The following is a 13,371-nucleotide window of genomic DNA, read 5'->3' as shown; positions in this document are numbered from 1 at the left end:
GTGCTACTATGTGACTGACAGGTACATACGCAGTGAAATAGGAGGAGTTGCCACTTCCGTTATTAATACAACCTTTTTCTCCGAGAATAAGGAGCGAAAGTTTACAATAAAATCCGTGACAATTTAGGATTGATCTAACATCAATCCTATTACATTAATCCACTTAGGATTTAAATGAATCCCATGCAATCCTCCGTAGGTCAAGAATTGTTTGAAAATGTCTCGATTTCGTGTAGACAGAATCAAAGGGGCGCCACAGTGGCTACTTTGGCCCCGGGGGTGCAGATAGATTTTTGGAGAGAGAGAGAGTGAGTGAGTTTGTGTGTGTGTGTTTGTATGTGCGTGTATGTGACGGTTTGACCTTGGGAGGACATGCCTGCAACAAACACCCTGTAGGATATAGGATGGGATACGGGTTGGGTGTCCCATAGGATGGGCGGTGTGGGCTGAAAGCAATAAAACTCCCGCCGCCGCCTCCTAAACTCTGGTTTGGGTGGGTTGTGGAGAGAGAGAGAGAGAGAGAGAGAGAGAGAGAGAGAGAGAGAGAGGGGGGGGGGAAGCCAGGCTGGCTGCGTCTACGTTCTGCGAAGACGTCTTGGACTGTAGCTCATTCTCTCTCTCTCTCTCTCTCTCTCTCTCTCTCTCTCTCTCTCTCTCAGGTTATCTTTTTCTTTCTTATCATCCCCTGTCCTCAGTGGAGCGTCCATCTCTCTCTCTCTCTCTCTCTCTCTCTCTCTCTCCGTGACGAATAGCACCACCAGCTTGTCAAACCGCCATTGCGACATAGACTTATATCAGTCCTTAAGTGACTTAATTATTGAATTATACGTTCATTAAGTGACAAAAACTTACTTAAACACTTAATCATAAGTGACTTAAGTATTACTTACGAAAATACTACGAAAATACCCACTCCATACCCACTTATGGGGCTAGAGGTCAATGACGTCATGGGTCAGAAGCTGACTCCAACGGTAAATGTCACAAACCACTTATTTTGCAAGTGTGACTTCTCCCCCTGTCCCACACCCCCTCCCCATCCCCCTCCCCCTTCCCACACTTACAAGCAGTAAAATGTCACCATTTCCCCACTCCCACACCCACACAAATCATGAATAGGTCTAGAGGTCGATGACGTCATGAGCTGACTATCTAGAAAAGTCACATGTTTTGTAATTGTCTTCCCCCTCTCCCACAACGCCCCCTTCCCACACTCATAAGCATTAAAACATTATCATTTCCCCCTTCCCACACCCACACATCAACCCCCACGCCCACACAAATCCACGAAGAGCTCTATAATACACAGGTGTTCGGTTGTATCCGGTCCCAAACACCTATTGTCCTCTCTAGTCCCTCCCACACAGAGGTGGTGATATGCGTGCGTAGCATCAAGATCCCTCATTATCCGATCAATAAATGATCTTTCTTTTGTTGTAAGTGTGGTAAAGTGGCCATTGTGATGTCTCAAACAATATCATGAGGTCTTTAAGTGTTATATTTGCACTTATAAGTGATAAAAAGTTACTTAAAACTCTACAACACAAACTCTACAACACTTGGAGATAGGTCTAGACCCATAGCTTTAAATTCAGACTGATATACAACCTATAAAGTTAAATTTAGACTAATATACAACCTATAAAGTTAAATTTAGACTAATATACAACCTATAAAGTTAAATTTAGACTAATATACAACCTATAAAGTTAAATTTAGACTGATATACAACCTATAAAGTTAAATTTAGACTAATATACAACCTATAAAGTTAAATTTAGACTAATATACACCAATTAATTACTTTTTTCTCCTCTACGATTTAAGTAAAGGCTCCATTAAGACCTTACTTAAGCAGAGAGGGTTCGAATTATGGTTGTAAGTAGAATATTTGCACTTATAAATGACATGTTACTTAAATATCTATACCACTGGTAGCTGGCTCTGGACCTATAGTGTTAATAAAAAAAATATACCAATTAATGACGCTTTTTCTCTACTACGATTTCAGTAAAGGCTCCATTAAGACATTACTTAAAAGAGGGATGTCTAAAAGTAAATTACTTATAATTCTAAGTAGAGAAATCGAGTGATAGAGAACTATAGACCTATAACACTAAATTCAAGCATAAATCACCAAACAATTGCTTTATTCTCTCCTACGATTTAAGTAAAGGCTCATTTAAGACCTTACTTACAACCAGCATGTCTAAAAGTAAATTACTTACAATTCTAAGTAGAGAAGTCGAGCTGAAATCTTGTGTCAATCGAAGAGAGAGAAAAAGCTAGACCCACACCATTAAACTCAAGCAAAACTCACCAAACAATTGCTTTATTCTCTCCTACGATTACAGTAAAGGCTCATTTAAGACCTTACTTAAAACCAGGATGTATAAAAGTACAATACTTACAATTCTAAGTAGCCAAATCCAGCCGAAATCTCCAACTCTCTCTCCCTGGCGTCAGTGAACTGTGTCTTTGGGAGTGCAAACTGGGAGCCATTTTGGGGTTAACGGCTCCGCGTGCAAGTGAAAGGAAATGGAGAGAATCTGTAAAAAGAAAAAAAAATATATAAGAAAAAAAAAAGGAATTTAAGACAGCCTGACCATTTCGAAATTGTGTAAATACAATAGATGGATTTATTGATAGGAATACATCAGTCTGTTAAGATTTGAGTTTCTCTACAACATTTACAGAAATATTTATGAGTGACGAATGCAGTTTAAGTATATAAACCATCAGTAGTAATTTGAGGATTATATAATTAAGAATTATAACAAATTACAGTAATAATTTTACAATATTATAACATTCTATAGTGATAATTGGGAGTTTATATATAACTAGGCCTATTATTCAGACAGGGAAAAACAGATTTAGAGTGAATATTCTCTCTCTCTCTCTCTCTCTCTCTCTCTCTCTCTCTCTCTCTCTCTCTCTCTCTCTCTCTTCCTGCCAAATGTTACCAGTAAAGTTCTCTCTCTCTTTCTCTGTCACGAGAGAGAGAGAGAGAGAGAGAGAGAGAGAGAGAGAGAGAGAGAGAGAGAGAGAGAGAGAGAGTTTAAAAATAGTTAAACGTTTCACAGATAGGAAAAAACTTTTAAAGGTACTTTCACAATGTCCAAATTTCACTTACAATTGACGATAATCTCAAAATAATCTAGTAGAGAGAGAGAGAGAGAGAGAGAGAGAGAGAGAGAGAGAGAGAGAGAAATAAAGTATACGGTAGGTACACTTCATGTTTGAGAGCCAGCACACGGCATTGAAGAAAACGGGAAATTTTGTTTGGTCAACTAAAAAAATATGTCATTTGTTTTATATTTTATATATAGTGTATATATATATATTATATATATATATATATATATATAATATATATATATATATATATATATATATATATATATATATATATATATATATATATATATATATCGATACAACAATAAACGATACAATGAGGTTCACAGAATGAATATAATCTAGTCTAGTGCTAAAAACCTCTATAAAGGCTTACTTAGAGAGAGAGAGAGAGAGAGAGAGAGAGAGAGAGAGAGAGAGAGAGAGAGAGAGAGAGAGAGAGAGAGAGAGAGAGTAAATGATATTAAATATAATATATAATAAAAAAAAGGCTTTAAATTAAAGTTAAAAACTCACCAAAAACACATAAAAGATCCAACGCTCGCTCCTGAGTCTTGACTCCAATTCAGGGACCTTCTAGGTCTATATATTATATAGGCAGTATCCCCATAAGCCTATAGTACAGTCACTCCTGTACCTGAAAAGCTTGAATTTCTAGGCCTATATATAGGTAGTATCCCCATGGACCTATAGACACTCCTGTACCTGAAAAGCTTGAATTTCTAGGCCTCTATATGTGCAAAAAATATATATATATACATATATATATACACACAGTATCTGCATAGGCCTATAACAGTCGCTCCTGTACCTGAAAAGCTTGATCTTCTAGGCCTATACATAGGTAGTATCCCCATAGGCCTGTAATACAGTCACTCCTGCACCTGAAAAGCTTTAATTTCTAGGCCTATATATAGGCAGTATCCCCCACAGGCCTATAATACACACTCCTGTACCTGTAAAGCTTGAATTTCTAGGCCTATATACACACAAGCAGTATCTCAATAGGCCTATAATATATACAGGCAGTATCCCCTATAAGCCTATACACTCACTGCTGATCTTTGATACACATATATATAGGCTATATATATCCCCATAGGCCTATAGCACAGTCAGTCACTCCTGTGCCTGAGAAGCTTGAATTTCTAGGCCTGTTTATAGGCAGTATCCCCATAGGCCTATAATACAGTCCTCATAGGCCTACACAGTCACTCCTGTACCTGTAATGCTTGGCAAAGACACTTATACAAATACAGAAATTAATAATTATTTGATCTCCTGTATTAAAAAAATATAACTTTAATTTGTCAGTTTGCAGTCAGTTCAGTCTAACAGTCAGATGAATTATGATGAATCATGAGTAGTATAGTGAAGTATGATGAGTATAATGAATCAAAGAGTATAATGAATCATGATGAGTATAATGAATTATGAGTATAATGAACCATGATGAGCATAAAGCATTATGAGTATAATGAATCAGGAGTATGAATGTTGTGCATTATAATGAACTAATGATGAAAATACAATGAAATAAAAAACCAATATATCTAATGGTATCATGAGTATAATGAAGATGGTATATCATAATGACGAACTGATGATGAAAATACAATGAAAATTTAAAAATTAGAGATAAAATTTTAAGGAAATTTGGAGAATTCAAACCATGGACGAGAAATGTATTACGCCCTTAGGCCTATGTGCAATTAAATTTCATAGGCCTAGTCTATTAATATGAATATAATGAGTAACTGAATAATATAATGAGTATTTGAATAACATAATAATTTGAACAGAGTAATGTATCATACCTGTAGACCTATTTTAATTGAATTTTGTAGGCCTAAGTCACAAAAATTAGCATAATGAGTATTTGAATAATAGTATAATGACTGCTTGAATGATATAATGAGTATTTAATAATATAATGAGTATTTGAATACTCACGTCGGGGTGTAATCTCCAAAGAAGAGCGACATAGCTTCTCTTGATCTGAAAGAAGAAATAATGAATTAAATATTCTTTAGAGAATTAAGCGTTTCATAGGCCTATAGGAAAGAGGCCTATGTACTTTCAGAGGTCTGAAACTTGTATAATTTTGAAATTTAATATTTAAAATAGGTAAAAAAAACAGGCCTATACTTTAAAAATCAACAATTTTAAGATATATAGATATATTTCAGCAAATGAAAATGAATTAGGTATTTTATAGACCTATGAGGAATAGGCCTATGGACTTTCAGAGGCCAAAAACTAATAAAATTTGGAAATTAATATTTATAATAATTAAAAAAATAGGCCTATACTTGGAAAATCATTAAGTTTAAGATTTATTTTAACAAATAAGATGAAAATGAATGAGTTTTATAGGCCTATAAGGAATAGGCCTATGGTTTTTCGGAGGTCAGAAACTAATATATTTGGAATATTAATATTAAAAAAATAAAAAATTAGGCCTACACTTAGAAAATCAAATTTAGAGAGACATTTTAGCAAATAAGACGAAAATGAGGCTTCACTAGCCAACAGGAAATAGGCCTATGGCTTTCCAAATCTTATATATTTAAAATATTACTTAAAAAGGTATAAAATAGGCCTATACTTAGAAAATCAATAAGTTTATGATATTAAAAATAAGAAAGAGTAAACCATTGACTATCTATAGGCCTCTGTATTGCCGGAAGTATTACAGGTAAATTACCACAGTAAATTACAGCACAGCTTTCAGTTCCCTTAAATACAGATGTCTACAAATGTCTACAGAGCTTTTAGACAAAATAAACATCAGTTTTTTTTAGAGAGAGAGAGAGAGAGAGAGAGAGAGAGAGAGAGAGAGAGAGAGAGAGAGAGAGAGAGCGCACTGTTAGTACCAATCTGTCTGTAGTCGTGTTGGAGAAACAAAACTATTTGTAGACAAATGAATCAGAGAGAGAGAGAGAGAGAGAGAGAGAGAGAGAGAGAGAGAGAGAGAGAGAGAGAGAGAGAGAGAGAGAGCGCACTATTTGTACCAATCTGTCTGTAGTCGTGATGGAGAAGCAAAACTATTTGTAGACAAATGAATCAGAGAGAGAGAGAGAGAGAGAGAGAGAGAGAGAAAGAAAGAAACGATTGGTACCAATCTTAGTAGTGGAAAGAAAATTTGAATCAGAGAGAGAGAGAGAGAGAGAGAGAGAGAGAGAGAGAGAGAGAGAGAGAGAGAGAGAGAGAGACGGAAATGCCGGTACTTTAAATAAGCGATCCCATCTAAACAACTTGAGCTACAAATCTGTCTGAGAGAGAGACGTTTGTTCTCTCTCTCTCTCTCTCTCTCTCTCTCTCTCTCTCTCTCTCTCTCTCTCTCGCAGCAGCAGCAGCAGCAGCAGCCAACAGCTGGCGCCATACAGCCGCTGTAATAATAATAATAATAATAATAATATAATAATAATAATAATAACTTTTATAGTTATAGGTTATAGATAATAATTTAGTAATATCAGTTATTAACTATAACATTATTAGCAGATGATGCTGTTGCAGAATATTGTGAATTATGACAACTGAAATCACCATTTCAAAATAATATTAATTTCATTAATTTTTCCATCAATTTTATACTAAAAATTAGGCCTATAAACAAAATTCCTATATAGGCCTATAACATTACATGTCCTGAATAATATATATATATAATTATTTAATTGACTTAGACCCCTCTCTCTCTCTCTCTCTCTCTCTCTCTCTCTCTCTCTCTCTCTCGGCGCAGAAGGAAACCAGAGTGGCTTCAGAAAGCGCACTGTTGACCTTGGTAATATTACGTAACACTGAGCCTTGTGCACACACACAATTACATACATACATACATTCATACACATACACAAACATTTGTATGCGCTAACCTTAAGCGCTTGCCTGCTGGAGAGAGAGAGAGAGAGAGAGAGAGAGAGAGAGAGAGAGAGAGAGAGAATATGGGACTACATCTCCAACAATGGGAGCATACAATGTGATTGTGTGTGTGTGTGTGTGTGTGTGTGTGTGTGTGTGTGTGTGTGAGAGAGAGAGAGAGAGAGAGAGAGAGAGAGAGAGAGAGAGAGAGAGAGATGATGACATAAGTCAGCCTGAGCCAAATTACTGCAGCACAAAAAATAAAAAAAACTATATGAAATCTCTGGAGTTTCCATTAAAAGAGGCATTAGAGAGAGAGAGAGAGAGAGAGAGAGAGAGAGAGAGAGAGAGAGAGAGAGCTCTGTTACCAACCGAAGCCTTTATGAAAGAGATTCATTTTGCCTTAGGCAAAACAGGGTAGTTAGACCAATCCTGATTTCCACAGAGCATTTCCCAACTAGCTTATGAATGCACTTACAGATACACTTTTAAATACACTTATAAATACGCTTACACCTCTCCTGTATAGCTCTGTGTATAGGTATACTCGTTATACACCCGCGCATGCGCATAATGCACAGGTCAATTATACAATATGGTCTGTTAAAGGTATTCAATATGGCTACCATTTCGGCCTAGTCATGACTCTCTCTTAACTTTCAGGCTCAATAATCTTGCGTAACCTATTTTAAAGGGGATGTGCCACTCTCTCTCTCTCTCTCTCTCTCACACACACGCATGCCGAGACGGTCATTGTATTGTAGTACTTATTCTTGGAGATACGATACGAATCTGCACAGTCTCTCTCTCTCTCTCTCTCTCTCTCTCTCTCTCTCTCTCTCTCTCTCAAAATAAACAATAAAAAAACTTACCTTAACTTAATAGATGTTAAAATCAATGATGTTCTTGTATACCAGAAGATATGTTCGTGTTAAGGTTTCTTGAAGTTTGTTCAGTATCTAAGTGATTCTGGACACTTAAATCACTTATAATAGACCTATAATCACTTTAAAGTACACTTAAGTTACTTTAGTAATCACTGTAAAGATAAAATATGGTTTTATTAATTGAATGTTAAGTAAATTTTTTATCTTGTTAGGCTTGGTAGTTAAATTTTCAATACCAGGCCTAGGCCTAGTGTAGCAAAACCGATCTAATAATAATAATAATAATAATAATAATAATAATAATAATAATAATAATAATTTCATTAAAAACATCTTTGGTTGTGGAAATATTATGTTTAAATATTCCTGTAATTTTTCGTTACACAAAAATATATTTTTTCACAATATTTCACAAAACTAGTTTTGATTTCAATATTTTTTTTACAAAATTCCTTTTGATTTCAAAATTATAATATGTATATTACAATATATATATCTGTACAAAATCACTTTAAAACACTTCTAAACACTTATTTAAAGTTGCCATTCACGTATCTCTCCTTACATAACTCTGATGATGTAACTCGCTTTAGGCCTATGCAACTCGCTTAGGCCTACAGAGACGCACAACATTAAAACTTAAAACATTTCACTTTCAATGAACTTAAAATTGGGTCAGGATCACTAGGCCTAGGCTATAGTGGCTAAAGTCGACTTAGAAAATACTTAAACTTTTTGGATACGCAACAATATGTAACTATAAGTAACGATAAGTAACAAAAATAACTTCAAGTAACGTGGCTTCAAAAGAGCAAACCGGCCCAACCCAACCAATGTTACGCCGGGGGAGAGAGAGAGGCGATCAATGAGAGAGGATGTCCTCCTATACTTTAATACTCTCTCTCTCTCTCTCTCTCTCTCTCTCTCTCTCGTAGGTCTAGCTCTTAAGACACTAGACGACCCCTTTCTTATCTGTTCTTCCCTTCAGTGAAGCGTCCTCCTTTCTCTCTTTACAAAGGGTCTCTATCTCTCTCTCTCTCTCTCTCTCTCTCTTTCTCTCTCTCTCTCTCTCATCGACACAGACATAAATTAACTCATTAGATCACTTGACACTTAGTATTAACTTTCATCATTTTGAACTTGCAATCTCGCAATCTCTCTCTCTCTCTCTCTCTCTCTCTCTCTCTCTCTCTCTCTCTCTCTCTCTCTCTGGCCAATAGAGTTCGGGCTAGTTTAATCACAGTTAACCCCTCCTCTCTCTCTCTCTCTCTCTCTCTCTCTCTTGATCAGATTTCAGTGTCTTTCATAACTGTTTAGTCTCTCCCTAACAATATGACTTAAACACTTCAGAAAGCACACACTCTCTTCTAAACTGTTTAGGCCTAGTTCTACGTGTATTCAACAAGTGAAATCCTGTTTAGAGTTTGCATAACTTCAAATAGGCCTCATAATACGACTTCATTACTAAGCAATCCTGCACGATTACATCCTTCTAAACACTAAACATTCCCTCTTAACTGTTTAGGCTTAGTTCTGGAATCAACAAGTGAAATCCTGTTTAGAGTTTGCATAACATCAAATAGGCTTCATAATAGGCTTCATTGCTAAGCAATACTGCATTATTACCCTTCTAAACGAAACTAAACACTCTCTCTTCTCAACTATTTAGGCTTAGTTCTGGATTCAACAAGCGACATTATAGTTTAGACATAGTAGCACATAGGCTTAATACATAGGCCTCATTACTAAGCAATACTGCAAAATTATTACCCTTCTAAACGAAGCTAAACACACTCTCTTGTCTTAGCAGATTAGAATCAAGTGACGTATTAAGACTTTACATGACATATGGCTTAGTCTTATATATATGCCTCATTACTTAGCAATACTGCACGATTATTACCCTTCTAAACGAAACTAAACTCTCTCCCTTCTTAACTGTTTAGAATCAATTCTGGATTCAACAAGTGACACGGTAAAGTTTACATATAGTTTTTATATATAGGCCTAATCACTTCCTTAGCAATGCTACACAATTAATACAATCCTTCTAAACGACACTAAACACACACTCTCTTCTTAACTGTGTAGGAATAAACACAAACAGCCGCCCTACTAAACATCTGTAAGCAATAAAACGGCTTTTAAAGGGCCGGCCACTATAGAATCACGTTTCATTTTCGTCAACAAATACTTGAATTATTTTATAATTATTACATTACTATAAAATTAAATTACATTAACAAATTCATTAAAGTTTACTTTAAGCTTCTAAACACTCCCTCTTCTAAACTGTTTAGGATCAGACACACGGAACAGGCCGACTAAACATCTGTTAGCAATAGAACCGACCACGAATAGCCACACGTTGCAATTTCATAAAAAAAAAAAAAATACCCGATTATTTTAGCGATTATCTTTTCAATATGGCGACCGATTACATTGACACGATTACGAAATGTTACTCTAAGCTTTCGGTCACCGCACCACCGGCTACGCACCACCAACGACCACCGTAAGGGCAATGAATAGACTGTTAAAAGGAAGAATACTGGAGAGACTCTACAGTATAAACCATACCATTTTTTTTTTTACCCATCGCTCCCGGTCTTGCCGCGCAGGAAGTTGCCAAATGTCGCGATTCAAATCGCTTGTTTGGACGTTATTTACGGTTGTTTCTGAATGAATTACGGTGTAATTTACGCGTACGGGTGTGTTATTTAACGTTATTTGATGTGATTTGATGGTTTAGCGGTTCAGTTTTTTCTTTAGAGGAATTAAAGTTTTATAAATAACCGAACGATGGAGGAGACGCTGCCATATGTCGCGATTCGAATCGCTTGTTTTTACGTTATTTACGGTCATTTAAAAACGAATTTCGATGTGATGACGTCTACGGATGTTATTTTTAGCGCTATTTTACGTGAGATTGGTGGTTTAGTGGTTTAGTTTCGGGTTTAGAGGAATAAAAGTTACATAAACAACCGAACGATTTACGAGGCGTTTGGTCAGATCGCCTTGTTGTTTAAACACGCTCTTCTTCTTCTACTTCTTCTTCTTCTACTTCTTCTTCTTCTTCTTCTTCTTCTTCTTCTTCTTCTTCTTCTCTACCTACTTTCGGAAAGCGTAAATAACAAAAAAAATTATGACCCACTTCCTAAAAAACATTCCCTTTAATCAAAATAAACAAACAAATAAATAAAAAGTACCAAAAAATGCGCTAATGTTCCGGAGCATAAAACAAGAGGGGGTAGAAAGCTTCCCCATTTTGGCAAGCGAGCCAAACTTAGGAGGGGAAAAAATGGGGAAAAAAGGGAAGAAATAGGGGGTTTTGGAATGGGTAAGGGTGACGAAAGGGAAGGGGGAGGAAGGTAGATGGGGAAGGGTTGGAAAGGAAGGGACCTGATCTAATTTATAGCGGAGGTTTAGGGAGGTGTAGATTACGCTGTAGACCGAACCTTTGCAATGTTTAACTTCTTGTGTTCGTAAATTTGTTTTTGGACTGTCTATATGAATACTTATCTATCTATCTATCTATCTATCTATCTATCTATCTATCTATCTATCTATCTATCTATCTATCTATTTTTCTATCTGTATATGTATATCAAGCCCTAAATATCGATTTAATATCGAATTAACTAGACTTTGGTAATAATTTACAGTATACCCACATGCTTCTGAGCTTAGGCCTATGATTTAGAAAACCGTTAGATATATACACTATTATAAACAAACACACGCAAACGCATGCACATACACATTCACATACACACAAACCCTATATAAATGCCCTAATATCATTTAATATAGATTAACGAACTTTATACACTAAGGGCAGGCAGGTTTCGAACCTAGACCTACGGTTCTAAAAAACGACAGATATACACACTCCTATACACAAACACAAACATACACCTACACACACATACGCACAACGCACAAAGGCCACAAAATCACTAGCAAACAAAAGCAAACAACCGATGTTTGTGATGAATGTTGCCAGAAGAGATCTTCGCAAACATTTGAAACAAAAGAAGTAAAATTGGTTCCTTTAGAACTTTTGAGAAGCTTTGAATAACCTTCTTTAGTTCGTAGGATACTAAAGGCTTTTATTTTAGTTTTTTTTTCTTTTTTTTCTAGAGGGGGAGGATTCCCGCTTTTATTTTTTATTTGAGTAAGTGCTATTATTATTATTATTATTATTATTATTATTATTATTATTATTATTATTATTATTATTATTATTATTATTATTATTATTATTATTATTCCAGCTTTTATCTTTTATTTCTGTGAGTTTGTTCGCTTTTGTTTAGAGCTTAGTACTATTATTATTATTATTATTATTATTATTATTATTATTATTATTATTATTATTATTACTATTCCAGCTTATATCTTTTATTTCTGTGAGTTTTTTCGCTTTTGTTTAGAGCTTAGTACTATTGCAATTATTATTATTATTATTATTATTATTATTATTATTATTATTATTATTATTATTATTACATTAAAAATAAAAAATTAATAATTTCTCAACAACAAAATTAACATAGAAATTATACAATAACCTTTCGCTTTTATATCCCGTTTCGGTGCTCATAAAAAAATAATAATATACATTTTTTAATAACAAAATTTCAAAAATCCTTAGGTGTCTCCATGGGCCCTAGCTGCTGCAACCCTTTTCATTCCTTTTACTGTACCTCCGTTCATATTACCTTTCTGAAACGCTATCAACTCCCTCCTAACAATTATTTTATAGTGTAACTGCAAAAGATTTTCTTCCTGTTACACTTTTCTAACTACCTACTCTCTCAGTTTTCTTTCCAGCGCTGAATGACCTCATAGATCACAGTGATTGGCCTTTGGCCTAATCGCTATGTATTCCATTCCGTTCCAGTAAGATGTAAAGTATAAGAAGTCGAACTGACTCGGCACAGGAATTTAAATCGTACACTTGGCATGGCCTATCTGATCAGAGAGAGAGAGAGAGAGAGAGAGAGAGAGAGAGAGAGAGAGAGAGAGAGAGAGAGAGAATAGGCCTACCGCCACAACCCAAGACACTATGTTACGTGACTCTAAAAAAATGGCGGGAAATATTTTTGGCACCAAACTTCAGTCAATTTGTTTATCCTGTTAAAAAAATAGTATTAATAATCTCACTTTTTACATCAGCAATCTGACAGAGAGAGAGAGAGAGAGAGAGATAGAGAGAGAGAGAGAGAGAGAGAGAGAGAGAGAGAGAGAGAGAGAGAGAGAGAGATACGAATAGGCCTACTGCCGCAACCCAAGACACTATGTTACGTCACTCTAAAAATATGGCGGGAAATATTTCTGGCGCCAAACTTCACTCGATTTGTTTATCCTGTTAAAAAAAATAGTAATAATAATCTCACTTTTACATCAGCAATCTGACAGAGAGAGAGAGAGAGAGAGAGAGAGAGAGAGAGAGAGAGAGAGAGAGAGAGAG

The 13,371-nt window shown here is 35.5% G+C and overlaps 1 long non-coding RNA gene across 2 annotated transcripts; it reads right to left on the bottom strand.

Moving 5' to 3' along the window:
- Window positions 1-2,416: 2,416 nt before the first annotated feature.
- LOC136852892 (uncharacterized) lies at window positions 2,417-10,488 on the bottom strand. 2 transcript variants are annotated; one of them, XR_010857257.1, is made up of 5 exons: window positions 10,383-10,488; window positions 7,881-8,047; window positions 5,095-5,139; window positions 3,658-3,846; window positions 2,417-2,549 (listed from the first exon to the last, which is right to left on the bottom strand). It is a non-coding gene; the product is annotated as an uncharacterized lncRNA (long non-coding RNA). The 2 variants fall into 2 exon arrangements; XR_010857258.1 differs by lacking the exon at window positions 3,658-3,846 and having other exon boundaries at window positions 10,383-10,487.
- Window positions 10,489-13,371: the final 2,883 nt, after the last annotated feature.

Source organism: Macrobrachium rosenbergii, chromosome 26 (genome assembly GCF_040412425.1).
Source record: "Macrobrachium rosenbergii isolate ZJJX-2024 chromosome 26, ASM4041242v1, whole genome shotgun sequence".
NCBI lineage: Eukaryota > Metazoa > Arthropoda > Malacostraca > Decapoda > Palaemonidae > Macrobrachium > Macrobrachium rosenbergii.
This window is presented reverse-complemented; position numbering and strand designations above follow the sequence as displayed.